Source organism: Triplophysa rosa, linkage group LG24, assembly GCF_024868665.1.
Source record: "Triplophysa rosa linkage group LG24, Trosa_1v2, whole genome shotgun sequence".
NCBI classification, from domain to species: Eukaryota; Metazoa; Chordata; class Actinopteri; order Cypriniformes; family Nemacheilidae; genus Triplophysa; species Triplophysa rosa.
In genome coordinates, this window is record NC_079913.1 from 5,665,619 (window position 1) to 5,684,714 (window position 19,096).

Below are 19,096 nucleotides of genomic sequence, written 5' to 3' on the forward strand. Positions count from 1 at the left end.
AGGTGAAGGGAAAACGTGCGTTCAAGGTGTTAATGTTATTTATTAAGTTTTAGGTTTAGAGCTGAGATTTCAAACCGCATTTTAGAGGCGATTGAAGAAATGTGATGCTAACTTTTGCCAAATACCTATGGTCAGGATTTCACAAAAAGTCATAACATTATACTGAACCAGAGGGACCTTAAGATCACAATCCCAAATACAGTCCTGCAACGCCTCAGGTGAAAATATATGTTATTTATGGTATATTTTACATCCATAGCTTAGGCATATGCAATTGGTCAAAAGTTCTTAAACTTCCTTTATTTTTGTCCAACACTGAAGAATAATAGTAAACTAATCAAAATTTAGCACAAATAGAATAGCACAAATGTAACTATGCTAATTCCGTTGTTACAATAAATAAATAAAATAAATTACAACTATGTTGTTGTAAAGACCGCCCACTGGCCCTAATGTACATCTCAGCATCAAATAAAATAAAAAATAGTATTTCAGTCAAGGGACTCTGAACTTTTAGCCAGTAATGCTTACATAAAATACGTCACTACTGTGCTCAAAAAGGATATGTTGAGTACAACCTAAATGCAACATCAAAACAGACACAGCTCCACAGAAGGTGAAAACGCATAAATATGGTTTACAATGCTATACAAGATGTTTGGAAGTAGTGTTGTAGTCAAGACCACATAAACCCAGACCGAGACCAAGGGGTGTCGACCAAGACCAAGACCAGCACTCCTGAAATTCATCATTCAACTAAAAAGTCATAATTGCAAAATCATGCGTTCTAAGCGTTTTTATCTATTCAGTAGCAAAATAGCTGTGTGTTGCTCATAAATGCACAAAAGTTCGTTCTAGATTTATTTGGGACTAGCCAAAATTATCAAGCCTAATTGTGTCTAAAATTTAAGTCGCGTATTAACTTGTGGTTTATTGAATGATTGTATAAAATCATTGTCACATTTTCAGATCACGTCAGATGTTATAATATAAATAAACAAGATCTCATACAAGTTCATTTTTTGCAATCACATCTTGGATAATGTGGGCCTTTGTATTAGTTTTCTTAACAGATTTCCTTTAGGACAATCGCCTATTGATCTCTTACCAGCACAATAGTAACAAATGTAAGTAAAGTAGTAAATAAGTCAGTGATTGCTTTTAAAGCCAGAGGTTTAACAGCCATTAATAATGTTAACACATCAATCAGACAATGCACCAGCAATTCAGTGTAATTCCCACAGTTGTGGTCTTGAAATGAACTCCCAAGACCACTAAGTCTGAGACCAAGACAAGACTGAGACCAAAGACAGTTGAGACCGAGACAAGACCAATTCCATCCAAAAAAATAGATTAAAAAAACAAGACCGCTCTTAAGTACTACAGCACTATTTGGAAGCTTAAAAATGGGTTGTAAACCAAAACAAGTTGCATAAACCCTTATAGCTGTATTACAGTCCTTGTAAGAAGATACAAATATTGATGTCTGGTAACCGTGTTTACACACCCTCAGGCCACATCTCGGGTAATTAGAGGTCACGCAAGAGAGGGGTTAACAGACCTCACTCTGTGTGGAGGCGCACAACGCTGCACCTCTCTTTTGATGTTTCGCCACTCGGCCCTCCCCTCTATCCACCTGAATGTCAACCAATTGGGACAGCACAGGGCTTGACATTATGTCTGCGGGTTATCATTATGTGTATTTTTTTCCCCCAACTGATCGATTGGCTCCCGTCCACAGCGGTGCTTCTGGGGTGAACTGTCATTGCTAGTTAGGGATTGACCAGTGGGAATCATTAAGAGAGAGCCCGGGCTTGGGGGAGGCTTTGTTGGGTTGTGAAGGGGATGGGGGGGGAAGCTTTCTGAAGAAGCCAAGCCTTTTTCTTTTAGCCTCCTAGACTTGGTTGACCTTTCACTTAGGTAGCAGCTGGAGCTCAGAGATATTTAATTGAATGGGATCTTCAGATGTATTTTGGAGAGATGCAAGCGAGAGAGTGAGCGAGCGAGCATTGAAGATACTGCCAGCTCGAGATGAGGAAGTCCAGCCGGGGGAGGGTGAGCGAGAACCGTTAAAGGAGTCACAGAGAGAGTTTGCTTGACCTTCAAAGCCTAATTGATAGGCTTTTCATAGACCTTGTTTGAGATGTGCGTGGTCCCTGTTGTTCGGCAGACCCTTACAACTCCTGGAGAAGTACAAAGTCAACTGCAGGTAGCGAGCCCCTAGTGGCCTAGTACAATCAATAGCAAGCAGGGAGCGCTAACAAGGGTTCTAGTCACTCGGAGGATCTCGCAGACGATATTAAGAGTCAGAGGCAGGCCTAATTTCAGAGCCTGTGCTCATTAACACGGCCAAATACAGCACATTGGCACGATTAAGGGGCGGTTTGTGGATGGGGACATGCGGCTGTGAAGAATCTAGAACTGGCAACGTTTTAAAGGTATAGCTTATATGAAACTTTATATATAGTGTTAAACAATAATCAAAAAATGAAAATCGTGTACTTATTTTCTTACCCTTGAAAAACCTTGCAATTTTTTTTCTGTGGAGAACAAAAGAAGATGTTATAGGCACAATGTTGGGCACTGATAGTCGAAGTCACCATTCACTTTCATTAGAAAATGCAGCTTTTCTTCTGCGGAAGAAAGAAAGTCATACAGGTTTGAAATAACAAGAGGGTGAGTAAATAATGACACAATTTTCATTTTGAAGGTGAACTACTCCTTTAAATCAGCACGGAGCAATTTTCCTTATCTTTTTATCATGTCCTTTAATGGGTGTGCACACTTTTTTTAGCCACTGGTCTGCTGCTGTATGCTAAGAGGACGTGAATGACAATTCAATTTTTGCTAAATCCCTCCAAGCAGCCTGGTGAAAGACTGGAGCTTAAGGTCTGCCCAAAGCCCTTGGAAGTGACACGGAAGGCATAAGAGGTAGAAGCCAGGCTCTCTTTGTCTTTGAGAGCAATTTAATTAGGCCTAGTTTCCCCTCTGCGGGACAAGAAACCGAGCGAGAGAGAGAACAAGCGAGACCAAGGAGGTTCCTGGGCTCTCGTGAAGGCGGCAGCCGTGGACACACAGAAAGGATTTCATAGGGATCATGTACGAAGATCAACAGATAAGCAGCTAATTTTGTGTACTTAGGGGAGCAAACGATTGAGCGCAGCCCCCTCCGGAATTCCACCAACGGAGAGGATGAAAGGCAGGAGAGGAGATCTTACGCTGTTTCGGCCATTAATGCTGATCTCTAAAATTAAAGATTTATACCACTTGATAGAGCTCACTAGCAGCACGTACCGGATGGAAAGGAGAAATAGAGGGGATCTAGCTATCTTTTAAAGTATTTCAATGAATGTGCAATCAGAAAGATCTAGTTTGGGATAATTGGATAGCTTGGTTGGTATTATTCATCTCATAGACACGCTTTCACCAACAGTTATTCAGAATGACAATTAAGGAAAACCTCTGAAAAAGAAGGATAGGGATTTGGATGCCATTACTGTGATGTCCAATGACATTAAACCCGACATAAAATGAAATCTGACCCCATTTACTTAATACACATTCCTTGTCTTTCTACGCATGTTTTATCAGCACATGTTACTCCAATCTGGATGAAGACTATCCAATATTGGATGGTTATAAAGACTAGACGTATAGGAGGAATCAATTACAATATAAACTATTACAATTACAATAGAACATCATACGTTTTCGGCAATTATTAGACAATTATGATTCTTATTTGTGTTGGAAGAAACACCACCACGGATGCATCACAAAAGTTTTACAAAAATATCGCTACCCTACTTTGGGATCATATTTTTTTTAACCATTTTACTTGCATGTAAAACTTTTAACAGCATCTGTGTGAGTGAGAGCCAAAATTGCAATGCCTTGTTATGCATATCGAGCAAATAAAAAATAAAAAATACCAATAAATTACCCATGAAGTTCAACCCAAACCCTCATTTATGTATTCATTCTGTTCTTATATTTCATATCAAAATGGGGCACGGTTAACGTAGACTTTCTGTCCCTCTAGATTTAACACATACACAGCATGATCTTATTAATTCCTACCTTGATCTTCAGCATATGCTGCCATTCAAAATCCCCTCTTGACTCCAATTCAAACTTTCCTTTCCGGTGTAAAAAGTTGGAAAATTGCTTGTTGACTGCTGTCAATAATGCATCTTCGTTCTGTGGGGAAGATATAAAGAAAATATAAAATATGCAACAACTACCTATAATAGAAAATGTTTTTGCATTAGCATTTAGAAAAGAGATTATTAATAAAACATGAGCAAATGATTAATTACGAAATGAAAATTAAGCGTGAAAAGCACCAGGGTTCAAATCCTGGACCCAACACACACTTTTCGCCCATTATAATGATCAAACAAACAATTATTTCATATTTAACATTGCAACAACTTGGCACATGCGGTCTGAATGATGAAGATTAGGTGCAGCCATGTTGATTCTGACTTTTTTGGACACTCAAATGGATTTGACAACTATCATACTTGTCTGGCCTCAGTATTGGTTGTGGGCTGAGGTGGACAATGGACATCTACTATAGTGGGATCCCAATAAAACTTTACCATCTGACTCTGTTCTCTGCACGAGGCCGTTCCTCAAAGTTTCATCAAAGGCAGGATTTGGCACGTTGTTGGTTTTTTCACAAAGCTCCACCTTCATTCTGTACACAGAGGCGCTTCAGCAAGATCAAAACGTCTGGATAATATCATCTGTTGCCAAGATTGATAATGAGCATCTAAATGAGTTTGGCCCATTAAATGTACCTCTGGATAATGAATAAATAATTCACCTAACAACTGATGTGATCCCTAATTGGGTTTTGAAAAAGCAAACCTTCATGGCAGGCCCCGTACTTCTGAGATCATCTCAAAACGCCTCTCAATTAATGGGATCTATAAGATAAATCATTTAAGGAAATTTAACTGATCGACCTCAGATGTCGTCACAATATGTACAGTATGTATATACTGTATGCATGGCTCACCATTCATCCCAAATGGAGTTTAGGTGCGGAGTCACTGCTGACCCAACCAAACCTTTTCTTTTAAGACCTCACTTTGTGCACATGGGCATTACGTGCCCCATTTAGTATAGCAAATGTGTGTCAATGATTTCACGACAATACTTTTATGCATCTTTTAGTAAGGTGTGTAGCTGAAATAAATAATACTGCAAACCGGTGTCTACATACTTTGGGCCTTTTTGTTAGCCTTTAAGCAACTATAAAATGCACAGGCCATGCATGTTTTATTAAAAAAAGATTTTAATTGGATTTTCTTTAATAATAATGTAGCCTGTAACTTGTGTACTGGGCACAAACAAACAACCCCGGTTAATTAAAGGATGCAGTCATCAAACCTCTAAACCTTGAAGCCTTGCGCTATGAAACCGAGAACGAGCGGAGAGAGAGAGAAACACAGAAGAGAATGAGAATGAAGGTTTGCTAAACAAAGTAAATGGAGCCCTGCATTATCGCCAGCTAATCGTGTGAGTCATTGTAGAGTTGTGTAATTCGTTTCAATTGCTTTCTGACATCTGGAGAACCACTGCCATAATCGCCCTACCTTGGGTCTTTGTCCAATAATCATTCAATTATAAAATCTAATTGACAAGTGACATTGTCTTTTATTGCTTGATTTATCGGGTAATTGCAGCGCTACTAAGATATGCCCTTCACCCACGGTTGTGAATAGGTTTGGAAGCAAAACTCTTGTCGTGCCAATTAAATGCATTGCGAAAAAAAGAAAGATTGAAAAAAACTTTAAGAGGGTCCTTCATCTGTCAAACAGAAGCTCTTCTGATGTGTTTATGTCCTTGCTCATAATTATGCCATTTCGAAAAAAGGATCTTTTGTCTGTGACATTAATTACAGCAAATGCACTGAATTTAAACGCTGAAAACCTGTCCAAGTGTAGAGTCCTTGTGTTGAAACCCCAGCTAGTTGAAACAATTGGGAGCAATGATGTTAGCACACAACAATCGCCTGCCCCGCGTGTCAAAGGTCTGTTTGGTGCGCTCCCTGAGTGGACCACTTAAACGTTCCCTTGCTCTTCGCCTACAAATGAAGGTTTTGCTTCACTCCGTGCACGAGACACTCGTGCGCTCTTCCCACACATATAGCTCAAATTTCATTTCCCTGGATGACTAGTGGGAGAACTTTCCCCGTGCAAAAGTACTCTTGAAAATCATAAATCTTGAGAGTTTCTTCCTGCACTAATTGACATTTGACAACATCATTTGCATAATGATTCAAAACAGCCTCCAGGGAGATGCTTAAAAGGAGGGAAACATTATGGATTTGCTAATTAGCTATCGTCAATTCTTTTTTCACGCGCTTGTCGTCGTTAGTTGGAACGCGGTTACTTGATCAGACAAGCGGAGCGTTTGTGACAGTCATCATGACTATTCAATCAGGATTATTGGTGATGTTGTCAAGCGGATGTTGCTTTTTTATTGCGATGGCATTAATCTAAATTTCCAAGTTTTAAAGTTGGAAATCTTGTTTCAAACGTTGCGATACCATTCATCATACTTAACGTACTGTAATGTCTCAGTAAAACCCGGTGGGGTCTGTATGAGACATTTGTTGTTTAACACAGTATTTTCTTTATAAATGGCTAAATCCACGACTTTTAAATATAGGTAAAAAGTGGAATTTTGAACAACAAAAAAATGACAGCATTTACTAGAGCTTGACAACACAAGTCCATGGTTACAATCTCAAACGTTTCATACATTTATTTTTTCAAAACATCAGATTAAGACCTCACGCTGCACCAGCCTCTGCATTATGTGGGAAATGATCAATGCAGTTTGATATTTAGATAGGACTAAGTTCACATTTCTAACATTTACTTTTAGTATTGAGAGAGAACAAAATGTTCACATTCAACTCATTAGTACCATCAGTAGTAAAAGCTCTTTGCTTAATTTAGTATGTGTTTTCACTTGCACGGCTCAGTTTTACACGGGAAGTGCTACAGTCGGTACCCAGTGAGGTCAACTGTACGCGGTGCCTTTTGCTTCAAGTGTCATTGAGTTTTTGTTTACCTGTGTGTTTGTGGATGAGAGGTTCCCAACATGCCGTTGTTGTGCCATCAGTCTGGAAAGAGGGAAATTTCAAATTTATGTAAAATTCCAATTTAATCCATAAAGCATTAACTCGTTTGATGGATACATAGTTTGTTGTGTACTTCGATAAACATGAAGTTAAATAACAAAAAAATGGTATCAGGTAGACTTGTAGGTAAAGCAGTATCAGGTGTATTTCACCGAGCTACTCGCAGTGGTTTGAGTCTGTGAGAACTGCACAAAGAATGAAATACACTGAAACATTCAGTGATGTTAAAAGGTGTTATATAGGAAAGTGGTGTTATATTGTATATCACCAGCTAATTAACGTGCACTAATGTACATTGTAATATTTTTTTGCTGCCTCAAATTTTTAAGTTCAGTAAACGTGCCGTTACCATTCATTTCAACTTTTTTTCACATTACTTCAACACATTAAAATAAGTTACATTTCAACTTATTAAAAATTGAGTTATATAAACAAAATTTCAAGTTATTTAAACTCGCCAGTGGCCAAAACTTGAAACAGTAAGTTAATATGACTTGCAAAACCAAGTTGATTGGACATAAAAATTTAAGGCAGCATCAACAATTCATTGCACCCAATACTTAATTTCAGTATGAATCTGTATAAAAGTTAGTTTTAAGTCAATTTTCAAGACAATTCAAAAGTTATCGGCATTTTACTTAACTTCATTATTTAACTTACCAATTCCAAATTTTTGTCTTTCTTTTAGCATTACACCAAGAAGTTGTCCAACAGTATCACGCTGTCTGCTGTATCAGTCGGTTCAGTGGTTTCTCCCTTCGGCCCTGCAGACTGTGGACACTAGCCATCAGTTAAGGAGTCCTGGGTAAGGAGCAATAATCGGGCAGGGGCAGGTTTGTCAGGGAGGCTGGATGTGTGGCTCACAGGCTTCTGATAAGAGCTGGTTGGAGATCCAGACCCAAGGCCAGTGTCAATGTCAGAGGACATCAATCTACACTACAGTGCAACACACACAGTTTAAAGATCAAAGTGATGATAATGAAAGATGTAAAGCCAGCCAATCAGATTTTTGTTGATTTTATATGCAGTAGGTACAGATGTACATGATGTACAAACTAAACCATCTAATCATAATTGTGCACATACTGTGTACTTCCATACATTTATACAGAGAGGTCTATGTGTTTGCCAGTCTCTTATTTAGTGGCTTAAAGTTGAACTTGTTATTCTGTAACCATTGTTACAGCCTGTTTGTTAAGTCCGTGCCCCAAAACTCTTTTAGGTGAAAATGGGTTCCATCAAAATGAATCATTAGAGTAGCAGACTATAGTAGAAAAGCAACAATGTGCCGTTCTGATCTATCTTTAGATTCCACCTTATTTGCTCAGACGTCCTCCGTCTGTCCCCTAAGCTCTGCCACAAACTCAATTAAACTGAAGTGATAAGTTATAAATTGGCTGGGAACCCAACAATGGCTACACTTCCCCAACATTAACAGCCATAAACAAATTTTACTGGTACAGTTCCAACAACTTGTTTGCTAACAACGACTGGAACGTTGCGGGAACAAGGCGCATCATTTTAATACAAATTTAAAGAGCGAGAACTGTCTCTTGTCTGACTGTCAGTGCAATTCTACTTTCGATTTACTTTCTCCCCCTTGGAACATACTAGACACAAAGGCCAAATATGGGAAGCAGTCAGAATAGCAGCACGCCTCTTTTCCCTCCATTCTGTCTCGGCAGTTCCTCCGCAGAAGAAAGAAATTAGTTAAGGTACCCGTAGAGAGAGGCCTCAAAACACAGAATAAGTGTTTATACTCAAGGTGAATGTAGAGGCCAAGTTATTTTGTAAGGTTAAGAAAACATGGCCATTGGAAAGAGCAACCGCGAGAGAAGCTGCAAAATAATTTCCTGTCAAGAGCATAAAACGTCTCTCAATTGAGGTAAACATTTCTACTTTCAAAAGCAATTTATTTCCTAACAACCGCTCAAGCGGACAACATATCTTATGTTCCCTTTTCCCTGAATTTTCATCATGCTGTTTCGGTTCTTCCCTCCAAACCCCCATTTTCACAAGTTGGTGTTTATAGTCGGCTTTCACAGAAACCATGTGTGAATGGGAAGGGTCAATGCAATAATGCGCTTATTAGCTGGGAATAGACCACCTTGGAATTCTTGGAGTTTTTAGTAGGAATTCTACTATTTCAGTTCTAGAACTTCAGGTATTAAAAGCTGGTTCCATTTGTTTTAAAAATCAATAAATAAGTCACATTAATGACAACACATTTAAGAGGATTATCTAAATATAATTAGTCATAATAAGCCATATTCGTCATCTTTGTCTTAGACATGATCTCACACTTTTTATTAGTATTCTTACAAGGCACCACACTATAAAAATGACTGCCTGCTGATAAAAGCCCATAGATGTTCCATTAAAATACCACTATGAACCAAGCTTTCTCCATTAAAACCATTATATTATACACACATACATTATTCTAAAAGTGTTTAATGGTGTTCTATTGGTTTGCATCTGCCAGATAATATCCCATCAATAGAATCCATCACATACCAATAGACACATAAAACCAATCCATTAAAACCAATACAATTCCAGTTACAATTTTTTTATTGTGCTTTGGCCAGGGTTCTTTTGTTTGAATTTTTCATCAGGGTAGGAAGTCACTGGCTTCTACAATACACCCTGTGCACAAGCATAGCGACGAACTTCCGCTGTCGCCAGAAGTCGGGATGTCAGTTTCCAGTTTGCTCTCGCAACGCGCAAAATATGTTTACAAGATGTCTTCAAGATCTGTCAAAATTAAGCGTTAACGATGTACACCGCATCATTGATGCCTGGTCCCCTGCTCCAACAAGCAAGCGGGACAAAGGATTCAAGCTCTACATATCGAGTTATATCCACAACTACGAGGGTAAGTAGTTTAATCTAATGTGGTGTTACCCTCGTAGTTGCGGATATAACTCGATATGTAGAGCTTGAATCTGGACATCAGCAGTTCATTGTTCAGCAAAAACAAAACAGGTGTCAAAATTTTTATTTGCATTTGTTACCAGTCAAACTGGATTCATATGAGCTTTTTTGTGCCTAATGGATCTTTAAATCTTTTCCCAAGAACAAACATTCCCTTTCTGGGTCTTCCTCTTCAGACGAAAATCTAAAGTCTTGTCTCTTTATTCATCAAGTTGGTTGAGCGTGTTCATCGCTGACCGGTGGACCTCACCATACACCTCCTCTCCACAACATGGCTTAAAAAATCCCACTTTAACACATTACACTTCCCATTTCACTCGGATAATTACACAATTATCCGGCTTCACTCCAGAAAAAAATCCATCTGAGGTAATTGTTTGGGGGGTGCGGGGTACCCAGGTTCCACCACTGTGGTTGTCTAAAGGAGATTTTAGGGGAACAAATGCAGATAAGTCAAGCAGAAAAAATATGGAAGGCTGAACAGGGAGTGTAAGATGGAAAAAAATCACCTATTTGATTTTAATCTCGCCACTTTGCAGGCATTTAAAGAGCCATCATCGGTTTGGCTTGAAGGCCTGCCAATGCCATGTTATCAATGTTGAAAATGAACATTTTAAATGTCAGTTTAGGTTGTGCGCTGAAGAGCGGTAACAGGTGCTTAGCTCCCGGTGAACCGGAATAATGTCCCCAATCTTGGTTGCTCATAGAAGTGTTACGAGTCGCATTGTCCTGCTACTTGGAAGACCATTCTACTGGAAGAGCAAGCGCAGCTCTATTATTCTCCTACAAACAGCGCACAGACACAAAACACCCGCTTTTATCGCACCCGTATTAGGGTTTGCATCACTACCGTCTATCGTGTATGAAATAACCTTGATAAAAGTAATTGAATTTCTCTCTGAGAGGATTAACGGATGGTAATTGCACGAAACAGAGGTGCTGAGTAGAGACATTCTCACCCACAGCTGGGAACAATCGCCGTCGCGTTCTCTCGCGCGTCGCATCTTTTTCGAAAATCGCAACAAAAACAAGTGTGGGGGGTGTAATCGGTGTGAAATTAAGATCTGCACCCAAATGCCAGAGGATGGCCTGATTACTATGCATACACGCAGTCCTCTAAATATGCTGAGATGGTCTTGAAACAGGATTCTTCACTTTTAAACCCCAGCAGACTTAATTAAGGGTGGGACCTTGCACGCGAAGAGAGAGGGAAAGACGCGAGTGTGATGGTAAGCATCACAGAAGGGATTGCGAGACGGGGTGTGTTTAGTATCTTTTTCTCGCCGTTCCCCGCAATAAACGACCTAAAGCTTCCCCTTTTAGCTCAACACGCCCGCACTCGCGTTCGCACACAACCTCGACTTAAAGTCCCATTACTTCCCCAAAACTGTCTGAACTATCAAACAATGCGCAGCCGGTGGGGGGTGCGGTGCGCGAAGTTAAATCGGCCCAGACTCATTTCCATACAGCTTTATATGTTTCAAAAAGATATGCATAATTACAGGGTTTGCACATAATTGCTCTAACACATTGGAAAAAGGCAGGTTTGTTCTTTTTTTTTGGCGCTGCGACTCCGAGAATTCTCTTGCTCACTTTCTCTCTTCTCTTCCGTTATGTGGCTCGAACAATTAAAACAATACGGGCGGTTTGGAAAGCAGTTCAGTTCTCATTATCGGCTTCTCTTCTCCTTCGTCAGAACATTTACGGCTTAAAAGGAGGCCGTGGCACCTTGGCATTGAAAAACAGTCTTTCTTTTTTGGGCTGCTTCCTTCTCTTTGCTTTTCTGGAACGGTGCAGCGTAAGTGTGTGGGGGAAAGAAAATGTAAATAAGATGGAGTTTGCGACAGCTCTCTTCCAAGAGACGGCGGCTGCGACTGAAGCAATCAAAAAAAGCCTTTTCTTAAAGGTTTCACTCATCCTATTCTCACTCTTTGAACAGATGCACACATTGTTTGACTTGATACCAACACGCTCGGTTCTACAGGAAAAAATGGAGTGCGGTTCAGGCAAAGGAGAAATAGGTTTGACTTGAACTTTTAACATGAAGGCAAATTGAGATTCGCTTTTATCGTTCTTTAAATCGCTATGAAACTGGGAATAGTACCGCTGACTCGTAACCCTCATAATGATATGTTTGGAGAACTTCATATTACAAGCTCACATGGGAATTCCGTTTTATGTGCAACAGGACCAGCTACTCACATTTTTGTAGTGGGAATCTCAAAACGTCAGATTTTCAAATAGCCATTTTTAAGGGAGTTCACCCAAAAATGAAAATTCTGTCATTTATACTCACTGTAGTTGTTCTGTTACCAACATTTTTCAAAATAGCTTCTTTTGTGTTCTGCAGAAGAAAGAAAGCTATACAGGTTTGAAATGGCTAAAGTGAGAGCAAATGTTGACAGTATTTTCAATTTGCTGTGAATTCTCTCTTTAAGGGAAAGTTCATGGCATCAAATCAAAATGTTGTCATTGTTCACTCACCCTGATGTCATTACAACCCCATTTAACTCTCTTTTGTGTAAAATAATACAGGAAAAGTAGAATTCATAGTCAAATATTGAACATTTAAGATTTATTTTCCTATACAATGGAAGTGAATGGGGACTAGAGGCGGTCACCATTCACTTTATGGAAAATAGCAGCTCGATCATTCTCCTTAATGACTCTTTTTAGCTTTCATGTGAGAAAGACAGGTTTGGAATGACATGAGGTAAATGATATTAGTTTTCATTTTTGGGTGTGCTGGCCCTTTAAATCTGTCAAAAAATGTGTAAGGCAGACCTATCTTTGGAAAACGTCTCTCACTTAATTAATGTCTTGTTTAAAGAAAGAAAGGACACCCTTATTGCAAATGAGTCCCATCAAATTTCTCCCATGGCCTTAAAATGAGATCTAGTCCAATTATTTCAGAGCGAAGAAATTATAGAAAAATTGGTCCAACATTGATATCAGTTATATGGATATTTTAATGGATTCTGCCATGTTGAGGGTGCAATAATTGTATTCAGAACTATCATAGCCACCACTATATTACTCAGTTTTGCTGATTTAAATGTTATGGTCAAAGTCTTAGGGGCCTAAATTGGTCTCAGAGGATCCTTCAGACGATGATTGCGGCTGGCTTTTGTGATGTATCAATGCAGTGATGGGATTTCTTCATCCGAGCACAATACACACCACTCTGGGGACAGGCAGGCCGGAAAAAAATATGTCCTTTACGAGATAAAATTACTTTTTCCTCCTGAAAGTCAGAAAAATGATCAGAATAATACACTATTCATGGCACTGGACGGCAGGAGGTGGAAAACAAGGTAGAATAAGGTTCCCTATATATCCCTTTTTCATCGCTACACACCCCACTGCTGACCAGTGCAAAATCTCAGCTATCCTAATGTTTAAAAAAATAACACCATTATTGGATGCTATTGAATCCAATTGCAAGCAATGCAGGTTGTAACAGATAAGGACCTGATGGAATCTGTCTTTGCGCTATCCGAGCCAAAGTGCTCTTCCTGTGAGTCAAATGGAACAGGGACGCATTGACAATTCAAATCGGACAGCAGCTTTGCAGGCAATTCACCCTGCAATCTACATGCGTCTTCCCCACCGGCAGAGCGGAGATTGCATTTTATACACAAGCCTTCACTTTGGAGAATGTTTCATACGCTCTCACGGTTACGAATAATGTAACCTGGTTTACAAGTGTTAACATAAGTATACAAAAAGAGAGAAAATGAGAAGTAACTTAATTATTAAAGGCACAGTTCACCACAAAATAAAAATTACGTCGACTCACCCAGAGGTCACTTCAAACCTTTAAGCTGTTTTTTGTTTTGTGATCAAAATTAAATGTTCATATTTGTTTTTTAGGCCTATATATATTTTCCAGTATATTTCAGTGATCATGTCTGTCAAATTTAAAAAAGTATAATAAATAAACACCACAAAGGTAGTTCCTGAATTATGAGATTTTTAAATGAAATACAATTTGATACATTCATATCAAAAGTGTCAATTTTCTGACACTCCTTGTGGTTGGATGTCAGTGACATCATCAGTGATGTCATCACCAGTGGCATCATCAGATGGTGTCAATGTGTCTTATGGTCAAATGTCAATGACGTCATGCCTGTCATCTAGCACCATATTTGATTTCTGAGCTGTGGTGCTTGACAAATGGAGTTACTATGAACCGAGTAAATGGGTGAGTGAATAATGACTTTATCCTCCAGTTTAGCCCTGTAACGACTCCTTTTCCATGTCACTGGTCTTCACCATTCCATTTCATTAGGACCGAATGACAACTCACTCACACGACCGTATAACCAATAGCTGATCAGAGATGCCAACAGCAGATGCGGGCCAACATAATAGCTCAATCCCCCACAATTTATCTCACGACTGCCAGACTGACCTATTGTCATTATTTACCGAACTGCATTGTTAGCTTTGTAAATGCTAAAGTCTAAAACCTTGCTCGAGGTGGACACTGGGAAAAGAAATGGTGAATCGAAGAACCCGGTACGTACCAGACGCTCATGCCCTTAACATATGCAATTTGTTTTTCTGCACTTGCCGAAGGGATAACTGCGATCTCTGACCCCATTGCAAACTTAAGCAGGTCCCCCGGTGCCCCGGTCTTCATGAATCTTTTAGGCAGGGGGAGTCTGGAGTTCAAAGTTTCTGTGAACTGGAGAAATAATAAGCTGCCTGATTAGCGCTACTAAAAATACCGGTATGGCCAAAAGGGGCCAGGTGGAAGGGCGGGCCTCTGGCCCATTTGCATGGGCCGATCGCTTACACAAAGACAGTTTATACAAAAAAGAAATGTTTAACCTGGTTCTAGATCCTTAACATGTCTATTTTCACAGTCCTATTTAATGGTTACACTTTTTGCCCCTGCCTTCCTTTTATTTTCAAGATCAATTTGTTACTGTACTGGCCACTAACTCAACTTATCGTAGCTGTCCTTCTTAAACTTATTTTGTCCAAATTCGCTGTTTTTCAGGAAATAGAAAAACACCAAACTTTTTAAATGATTAAATGCCATGTTGTGAAAGCTGACAAGCATGTTTAATGCTTTTTATTGGTTATATATTTGTATAAAGGGTAACTATTAATGATTAATGACAAAAAATAAAAATGACAAAACATGGAGATACGAGGTTTCAGAAGGACAGCAGTGTTATATTGTTGCATTAGGAGCTAAGAGCATTTATCTATAAGTAAAATCCACTTCATCTTCAGTATTGTATTGCAAACTTTCACATCCATCATTGTATATTTATCTGCGATATTGTTTTAAACCCAAGTTCAATTCAAAGAAAGAAGAAACAGGGAAATAGCTTTTCCCACCTTTAACCTTTAACTTTCACCGTATTCCTTTTCAACATTAAATGGCAAAAACTATAAAACAGCAAACTGTAAAAAATATAAGGAGGGATTTGCAGTCGGGATTTTTTGAGGTTATAAAAAGCTGTCTCTGTATGACAGGTAAAAGGGAGGGGTTGACAAATTAGAAGGCTTGATGATTTCAACAAATTAAAAAATCATTTAATAGGCGGAGCCAGTTATTTTTGATGAAACAATATGAAGGCAAACATTTCTGGCGTGCTGATAAATCATGCACACTAAGACAAGGAACGTATTTGAGCAAGTCAAATATAAGATCTAATTGTTCTTTATGTTTACTTTAAAGAAGTGAATGAAACCAAGACCAAGAAGAGAAGACAGCAAATTTTCAGTTGCATACATTGAGGAGACATTAGCGCGAACAATTTTGGAATCGCCTGAGCGAAAGTCATTTGTTTCCTCACGCCAGACAGCTGCCGCTTGAGGATCAAGCTTGAACATCAGCAGATATTCAGTTAAACTCTCTTTACCTCACCACACGCCTCCGTTTTCATTAACAACCTCTCTCTCTCGCGCTCTCTCTTCTCCTGTTTTATATTTAACTTCAACCTGTCAATTAAAGAGTAAGAGGGCAGAGAGGAAAAACAGACAGAGGGAAAGAGAGACAGCAAGAAGCACAGAACTAATTAGGCAACTGTGTAATTTTAATTAGCTGTTTTGATAATTAAACTAATTAGTTCCCCTGTGTTTCCACTACGTGCCGCCGACTGGAGTTTTTTTATAGCGTGGCTTCAGAGCTCCGCTCCGTCGGTTAATTAGTCACTTTTGCATCAGAAAGCTTTATTGATAGCCTTAATTTGCAGTTGAAATGAGAAATCTGCTGTCAATAATTCGGATAATTGCCCGTCGTTTGATTGCCGAGAACAAAAGTGGCAGCCTTTGAGCTCCAAGCCGCTGGAAATCCCTCGGGTCGTTTCCTGGATGCTTAGCTCTTCCCCCCATCTACATATCAGCAAATAAAACCGCCGCAACATCCCGACCCCGCTAACAAGACGCGAATCCTGCCAAATAAGAAACAAATTATCCCGCCCCACCCAATGCCTCCTTTTCCACGTTCCCATCACACACTGCTGTTCTATCTTACGTTTCGTCTGGTTTATACTTGGCGTACACAGTAATTGCAGAAAGGGGGTGGAGGGGGGGATCGGCGAGGAGAGAGGCAGAAAGTTGCAGCTTTGCTTTGTAGCTAATTAGTGTCCTTGGAATTAAATGAGCAGCTCTTTGTGCACCTCGAGCTCCTGCGGCCCATGTTTGCGAATTGAATAATTGATTCCCCTCCACTAATCAGAGAGCGACATAATGAGCCAGTTTAATTAAATGGGGATCTAACCTGCCGAACACTGGGAAAATATTTGCTCGTTTACAGCTAATCAGGAATAACAGAGCGAGATGGTTGGCGGGGTGGGGGTTCGGAAAGAAGCCTGTCCGGGATGTGCGCTTTGAGGAGGAAAAAAGGCACGTCATCGAAGGAACATTCGGGAAAACCTGTAGCGCAACAAAGCTGCGGATAAAAGTTTGCGCGTGGCAATCTTTGCCCTGTGGATTCGCACGGTGAAAAAACATTTGACCAACAGAAGATGTAAATGTCACAGATTAACCTTATGGCTCAAATACAAAGAAGAGAAACTTCAAAGCTCCAAGGTGTTATGGGAGAGTAGATGGTGCGTTTATGGAACGTTTTTAATATGCTAGTATTTGTTACTTGTGATTTATTATTCATTTTTTTAAAAGAGTGACATCATATCCTGTCTGTCAAAAGTAATTTTGCATATCAAAGTGTAATATGATCAGACCTTATTTCTTGGTTTGATGTCTTTCAATGTGGTGCCCACCGGCCCGGGACCTTGACAAAGAGTGATACCTTATGTTGAGGCTGTCTGGTTTGTCTGTCTGGTATTTTCACTGGGCCCGGGGCCTTGGGATGATGGTAGCAGATTGACCTTTTCTTATCACAGGCAGGTTGAGCAGAACTCGCTGACACGTTCTCGTGGGCAGCACCTCAGGAAGAGGTCGAGATAGCTGCGGTACCCCTGAGCATTAACCTCTGCTCCTTCTCCCACCTTCTTGATGCGCCACTAGAGGCACCACTTACCCTCTAAGGCTTGTGGATTCTGCAGACGTTCAAGTGTGTTAGATAAAATAATGGTCGCTCCGAGGGGTGTACAGCCCATCTCCAACAGGGTGATGGAGATGAAAACATTCTGCAATAAAACAATAATATATAAATAATAATAATAATAATAGAAAAATGAGTATAAGAGTCTGGGATTTGGGGCTCATTCTGGAGGGTTAAAAATATACACCACCAGACAAAAGTTTTAAAACACTTACTCACTCTTTATTATTAGCTCCATTATAAAATAACAGCCAATAAAATGTCATACATTTAATTTGTACTTATAATACAAGGTAAAAAGCTTATACACAATTTAAATCTGTCCACAAAAATACAAATTTAAACCTACATCTTTAGAATTTTTTTATTAAATACAAAAAACATTCATATCAATATAATTGTATTGGTCATAATTTACAGTAGATACACTGTAATTTATTATAGTCAACTAAACTTCATTTACTGTTTGATCCAGTTAATTTGTCCAATCTATTTGATTTGAGTCCATACAACTAAAACAAAAATAAAAAAGATGAGTTGATATTTTTTACAACGTAGAAGTCGTCATATGCTATATGGTTCAGATATAACTAGAAATGAGCTAAGTTAAAATATATGGTTTAATTTTATAAAACTACCATACAATATAAAAAACTTCCACACAAGTTTCTTAACCCTTGAACCTAGTACATTTATGTTGTACTTATGTTGTCTAACTGCAAGCAAAACCTGTTATCGTAATGCCTATAAATCTGAATTTTGAATTCTAAATATAATCTTCCCTAATAGACCACACGCATTGGTGACATGTTTTCATTGTGACTGTTGTTATTGGTGTATATCTCAGCGCATCACCACTATAAGAGAGTCCGCAGTGGGACAGAAGTGGATCATTGAGAGAATACACACACCTCCTGCCCCCAACCTCCTTGCCCTCCCCAACCCCCCAATGAAAAATGAAATACTGCATTGAAATTCCACACCAGAGGAAGGAAAGAGAGAAGCTAAAGCTTTGAAGCTCCAGCCTGCCTGTCTTTTTGTGTTTTTGTGTGTGTGTATGAAAAAGAGAGAGTTCCATGTTTTAGTACTCTCTCTCTTTCTATCTCTCTTCTCATTGCTCTTTCTCTCTCTCTGTCCCTTCTTACCTTTCCTTTACACAGACTCGCGTTCCTTTCCACTGCTGTCGTTCCCAAGAGCCCTGCACAAATCAGAAACCTGGGTTTGAAAAAGTTGGGTTTGTGGACTTTGGAAAGGAAATGGAAAACATCTCTTGCTTTTGAACTTCTCAAGGTGCAAAGCCACACCTTGGCCATGTCTCATGTGTCTGATGAAGAGGAGGAAGAATAAGATGGAAGAGAGAAACAGTAAGCAACATGCAACACTGGTCAACATTTTCATCTGTAAAGCTACATCTGTGTTCAAGGATATGGTACTAAAAATCTTACAAATATTAAAACCACCAATGA

General features: G+C 39.3%; 1 long non-coding RNA gene across 1 annotated transcript; it reads left to right on the forward strand.

Annotated features, from left to right (window-relative positions):
• The first annotated feature begins 1,972 nt into the window (after positions 1–1,972).
• LOC130547556 (uncharacterized) lies at positions 1,973–18,885 on the forward strand. The gene is made up of 3 exons (XR_008961895.1): positions 1,973–2,209; positions 7,851–7,967; positions 18,791–18,885. It is a non-coding gene; the product is annotated as an uncharacterized LOC130547556 (long non-coding RNA).
• The last annotated feature ends 211 nt before the right edge of the window (positions 18,886–19,096 follow it).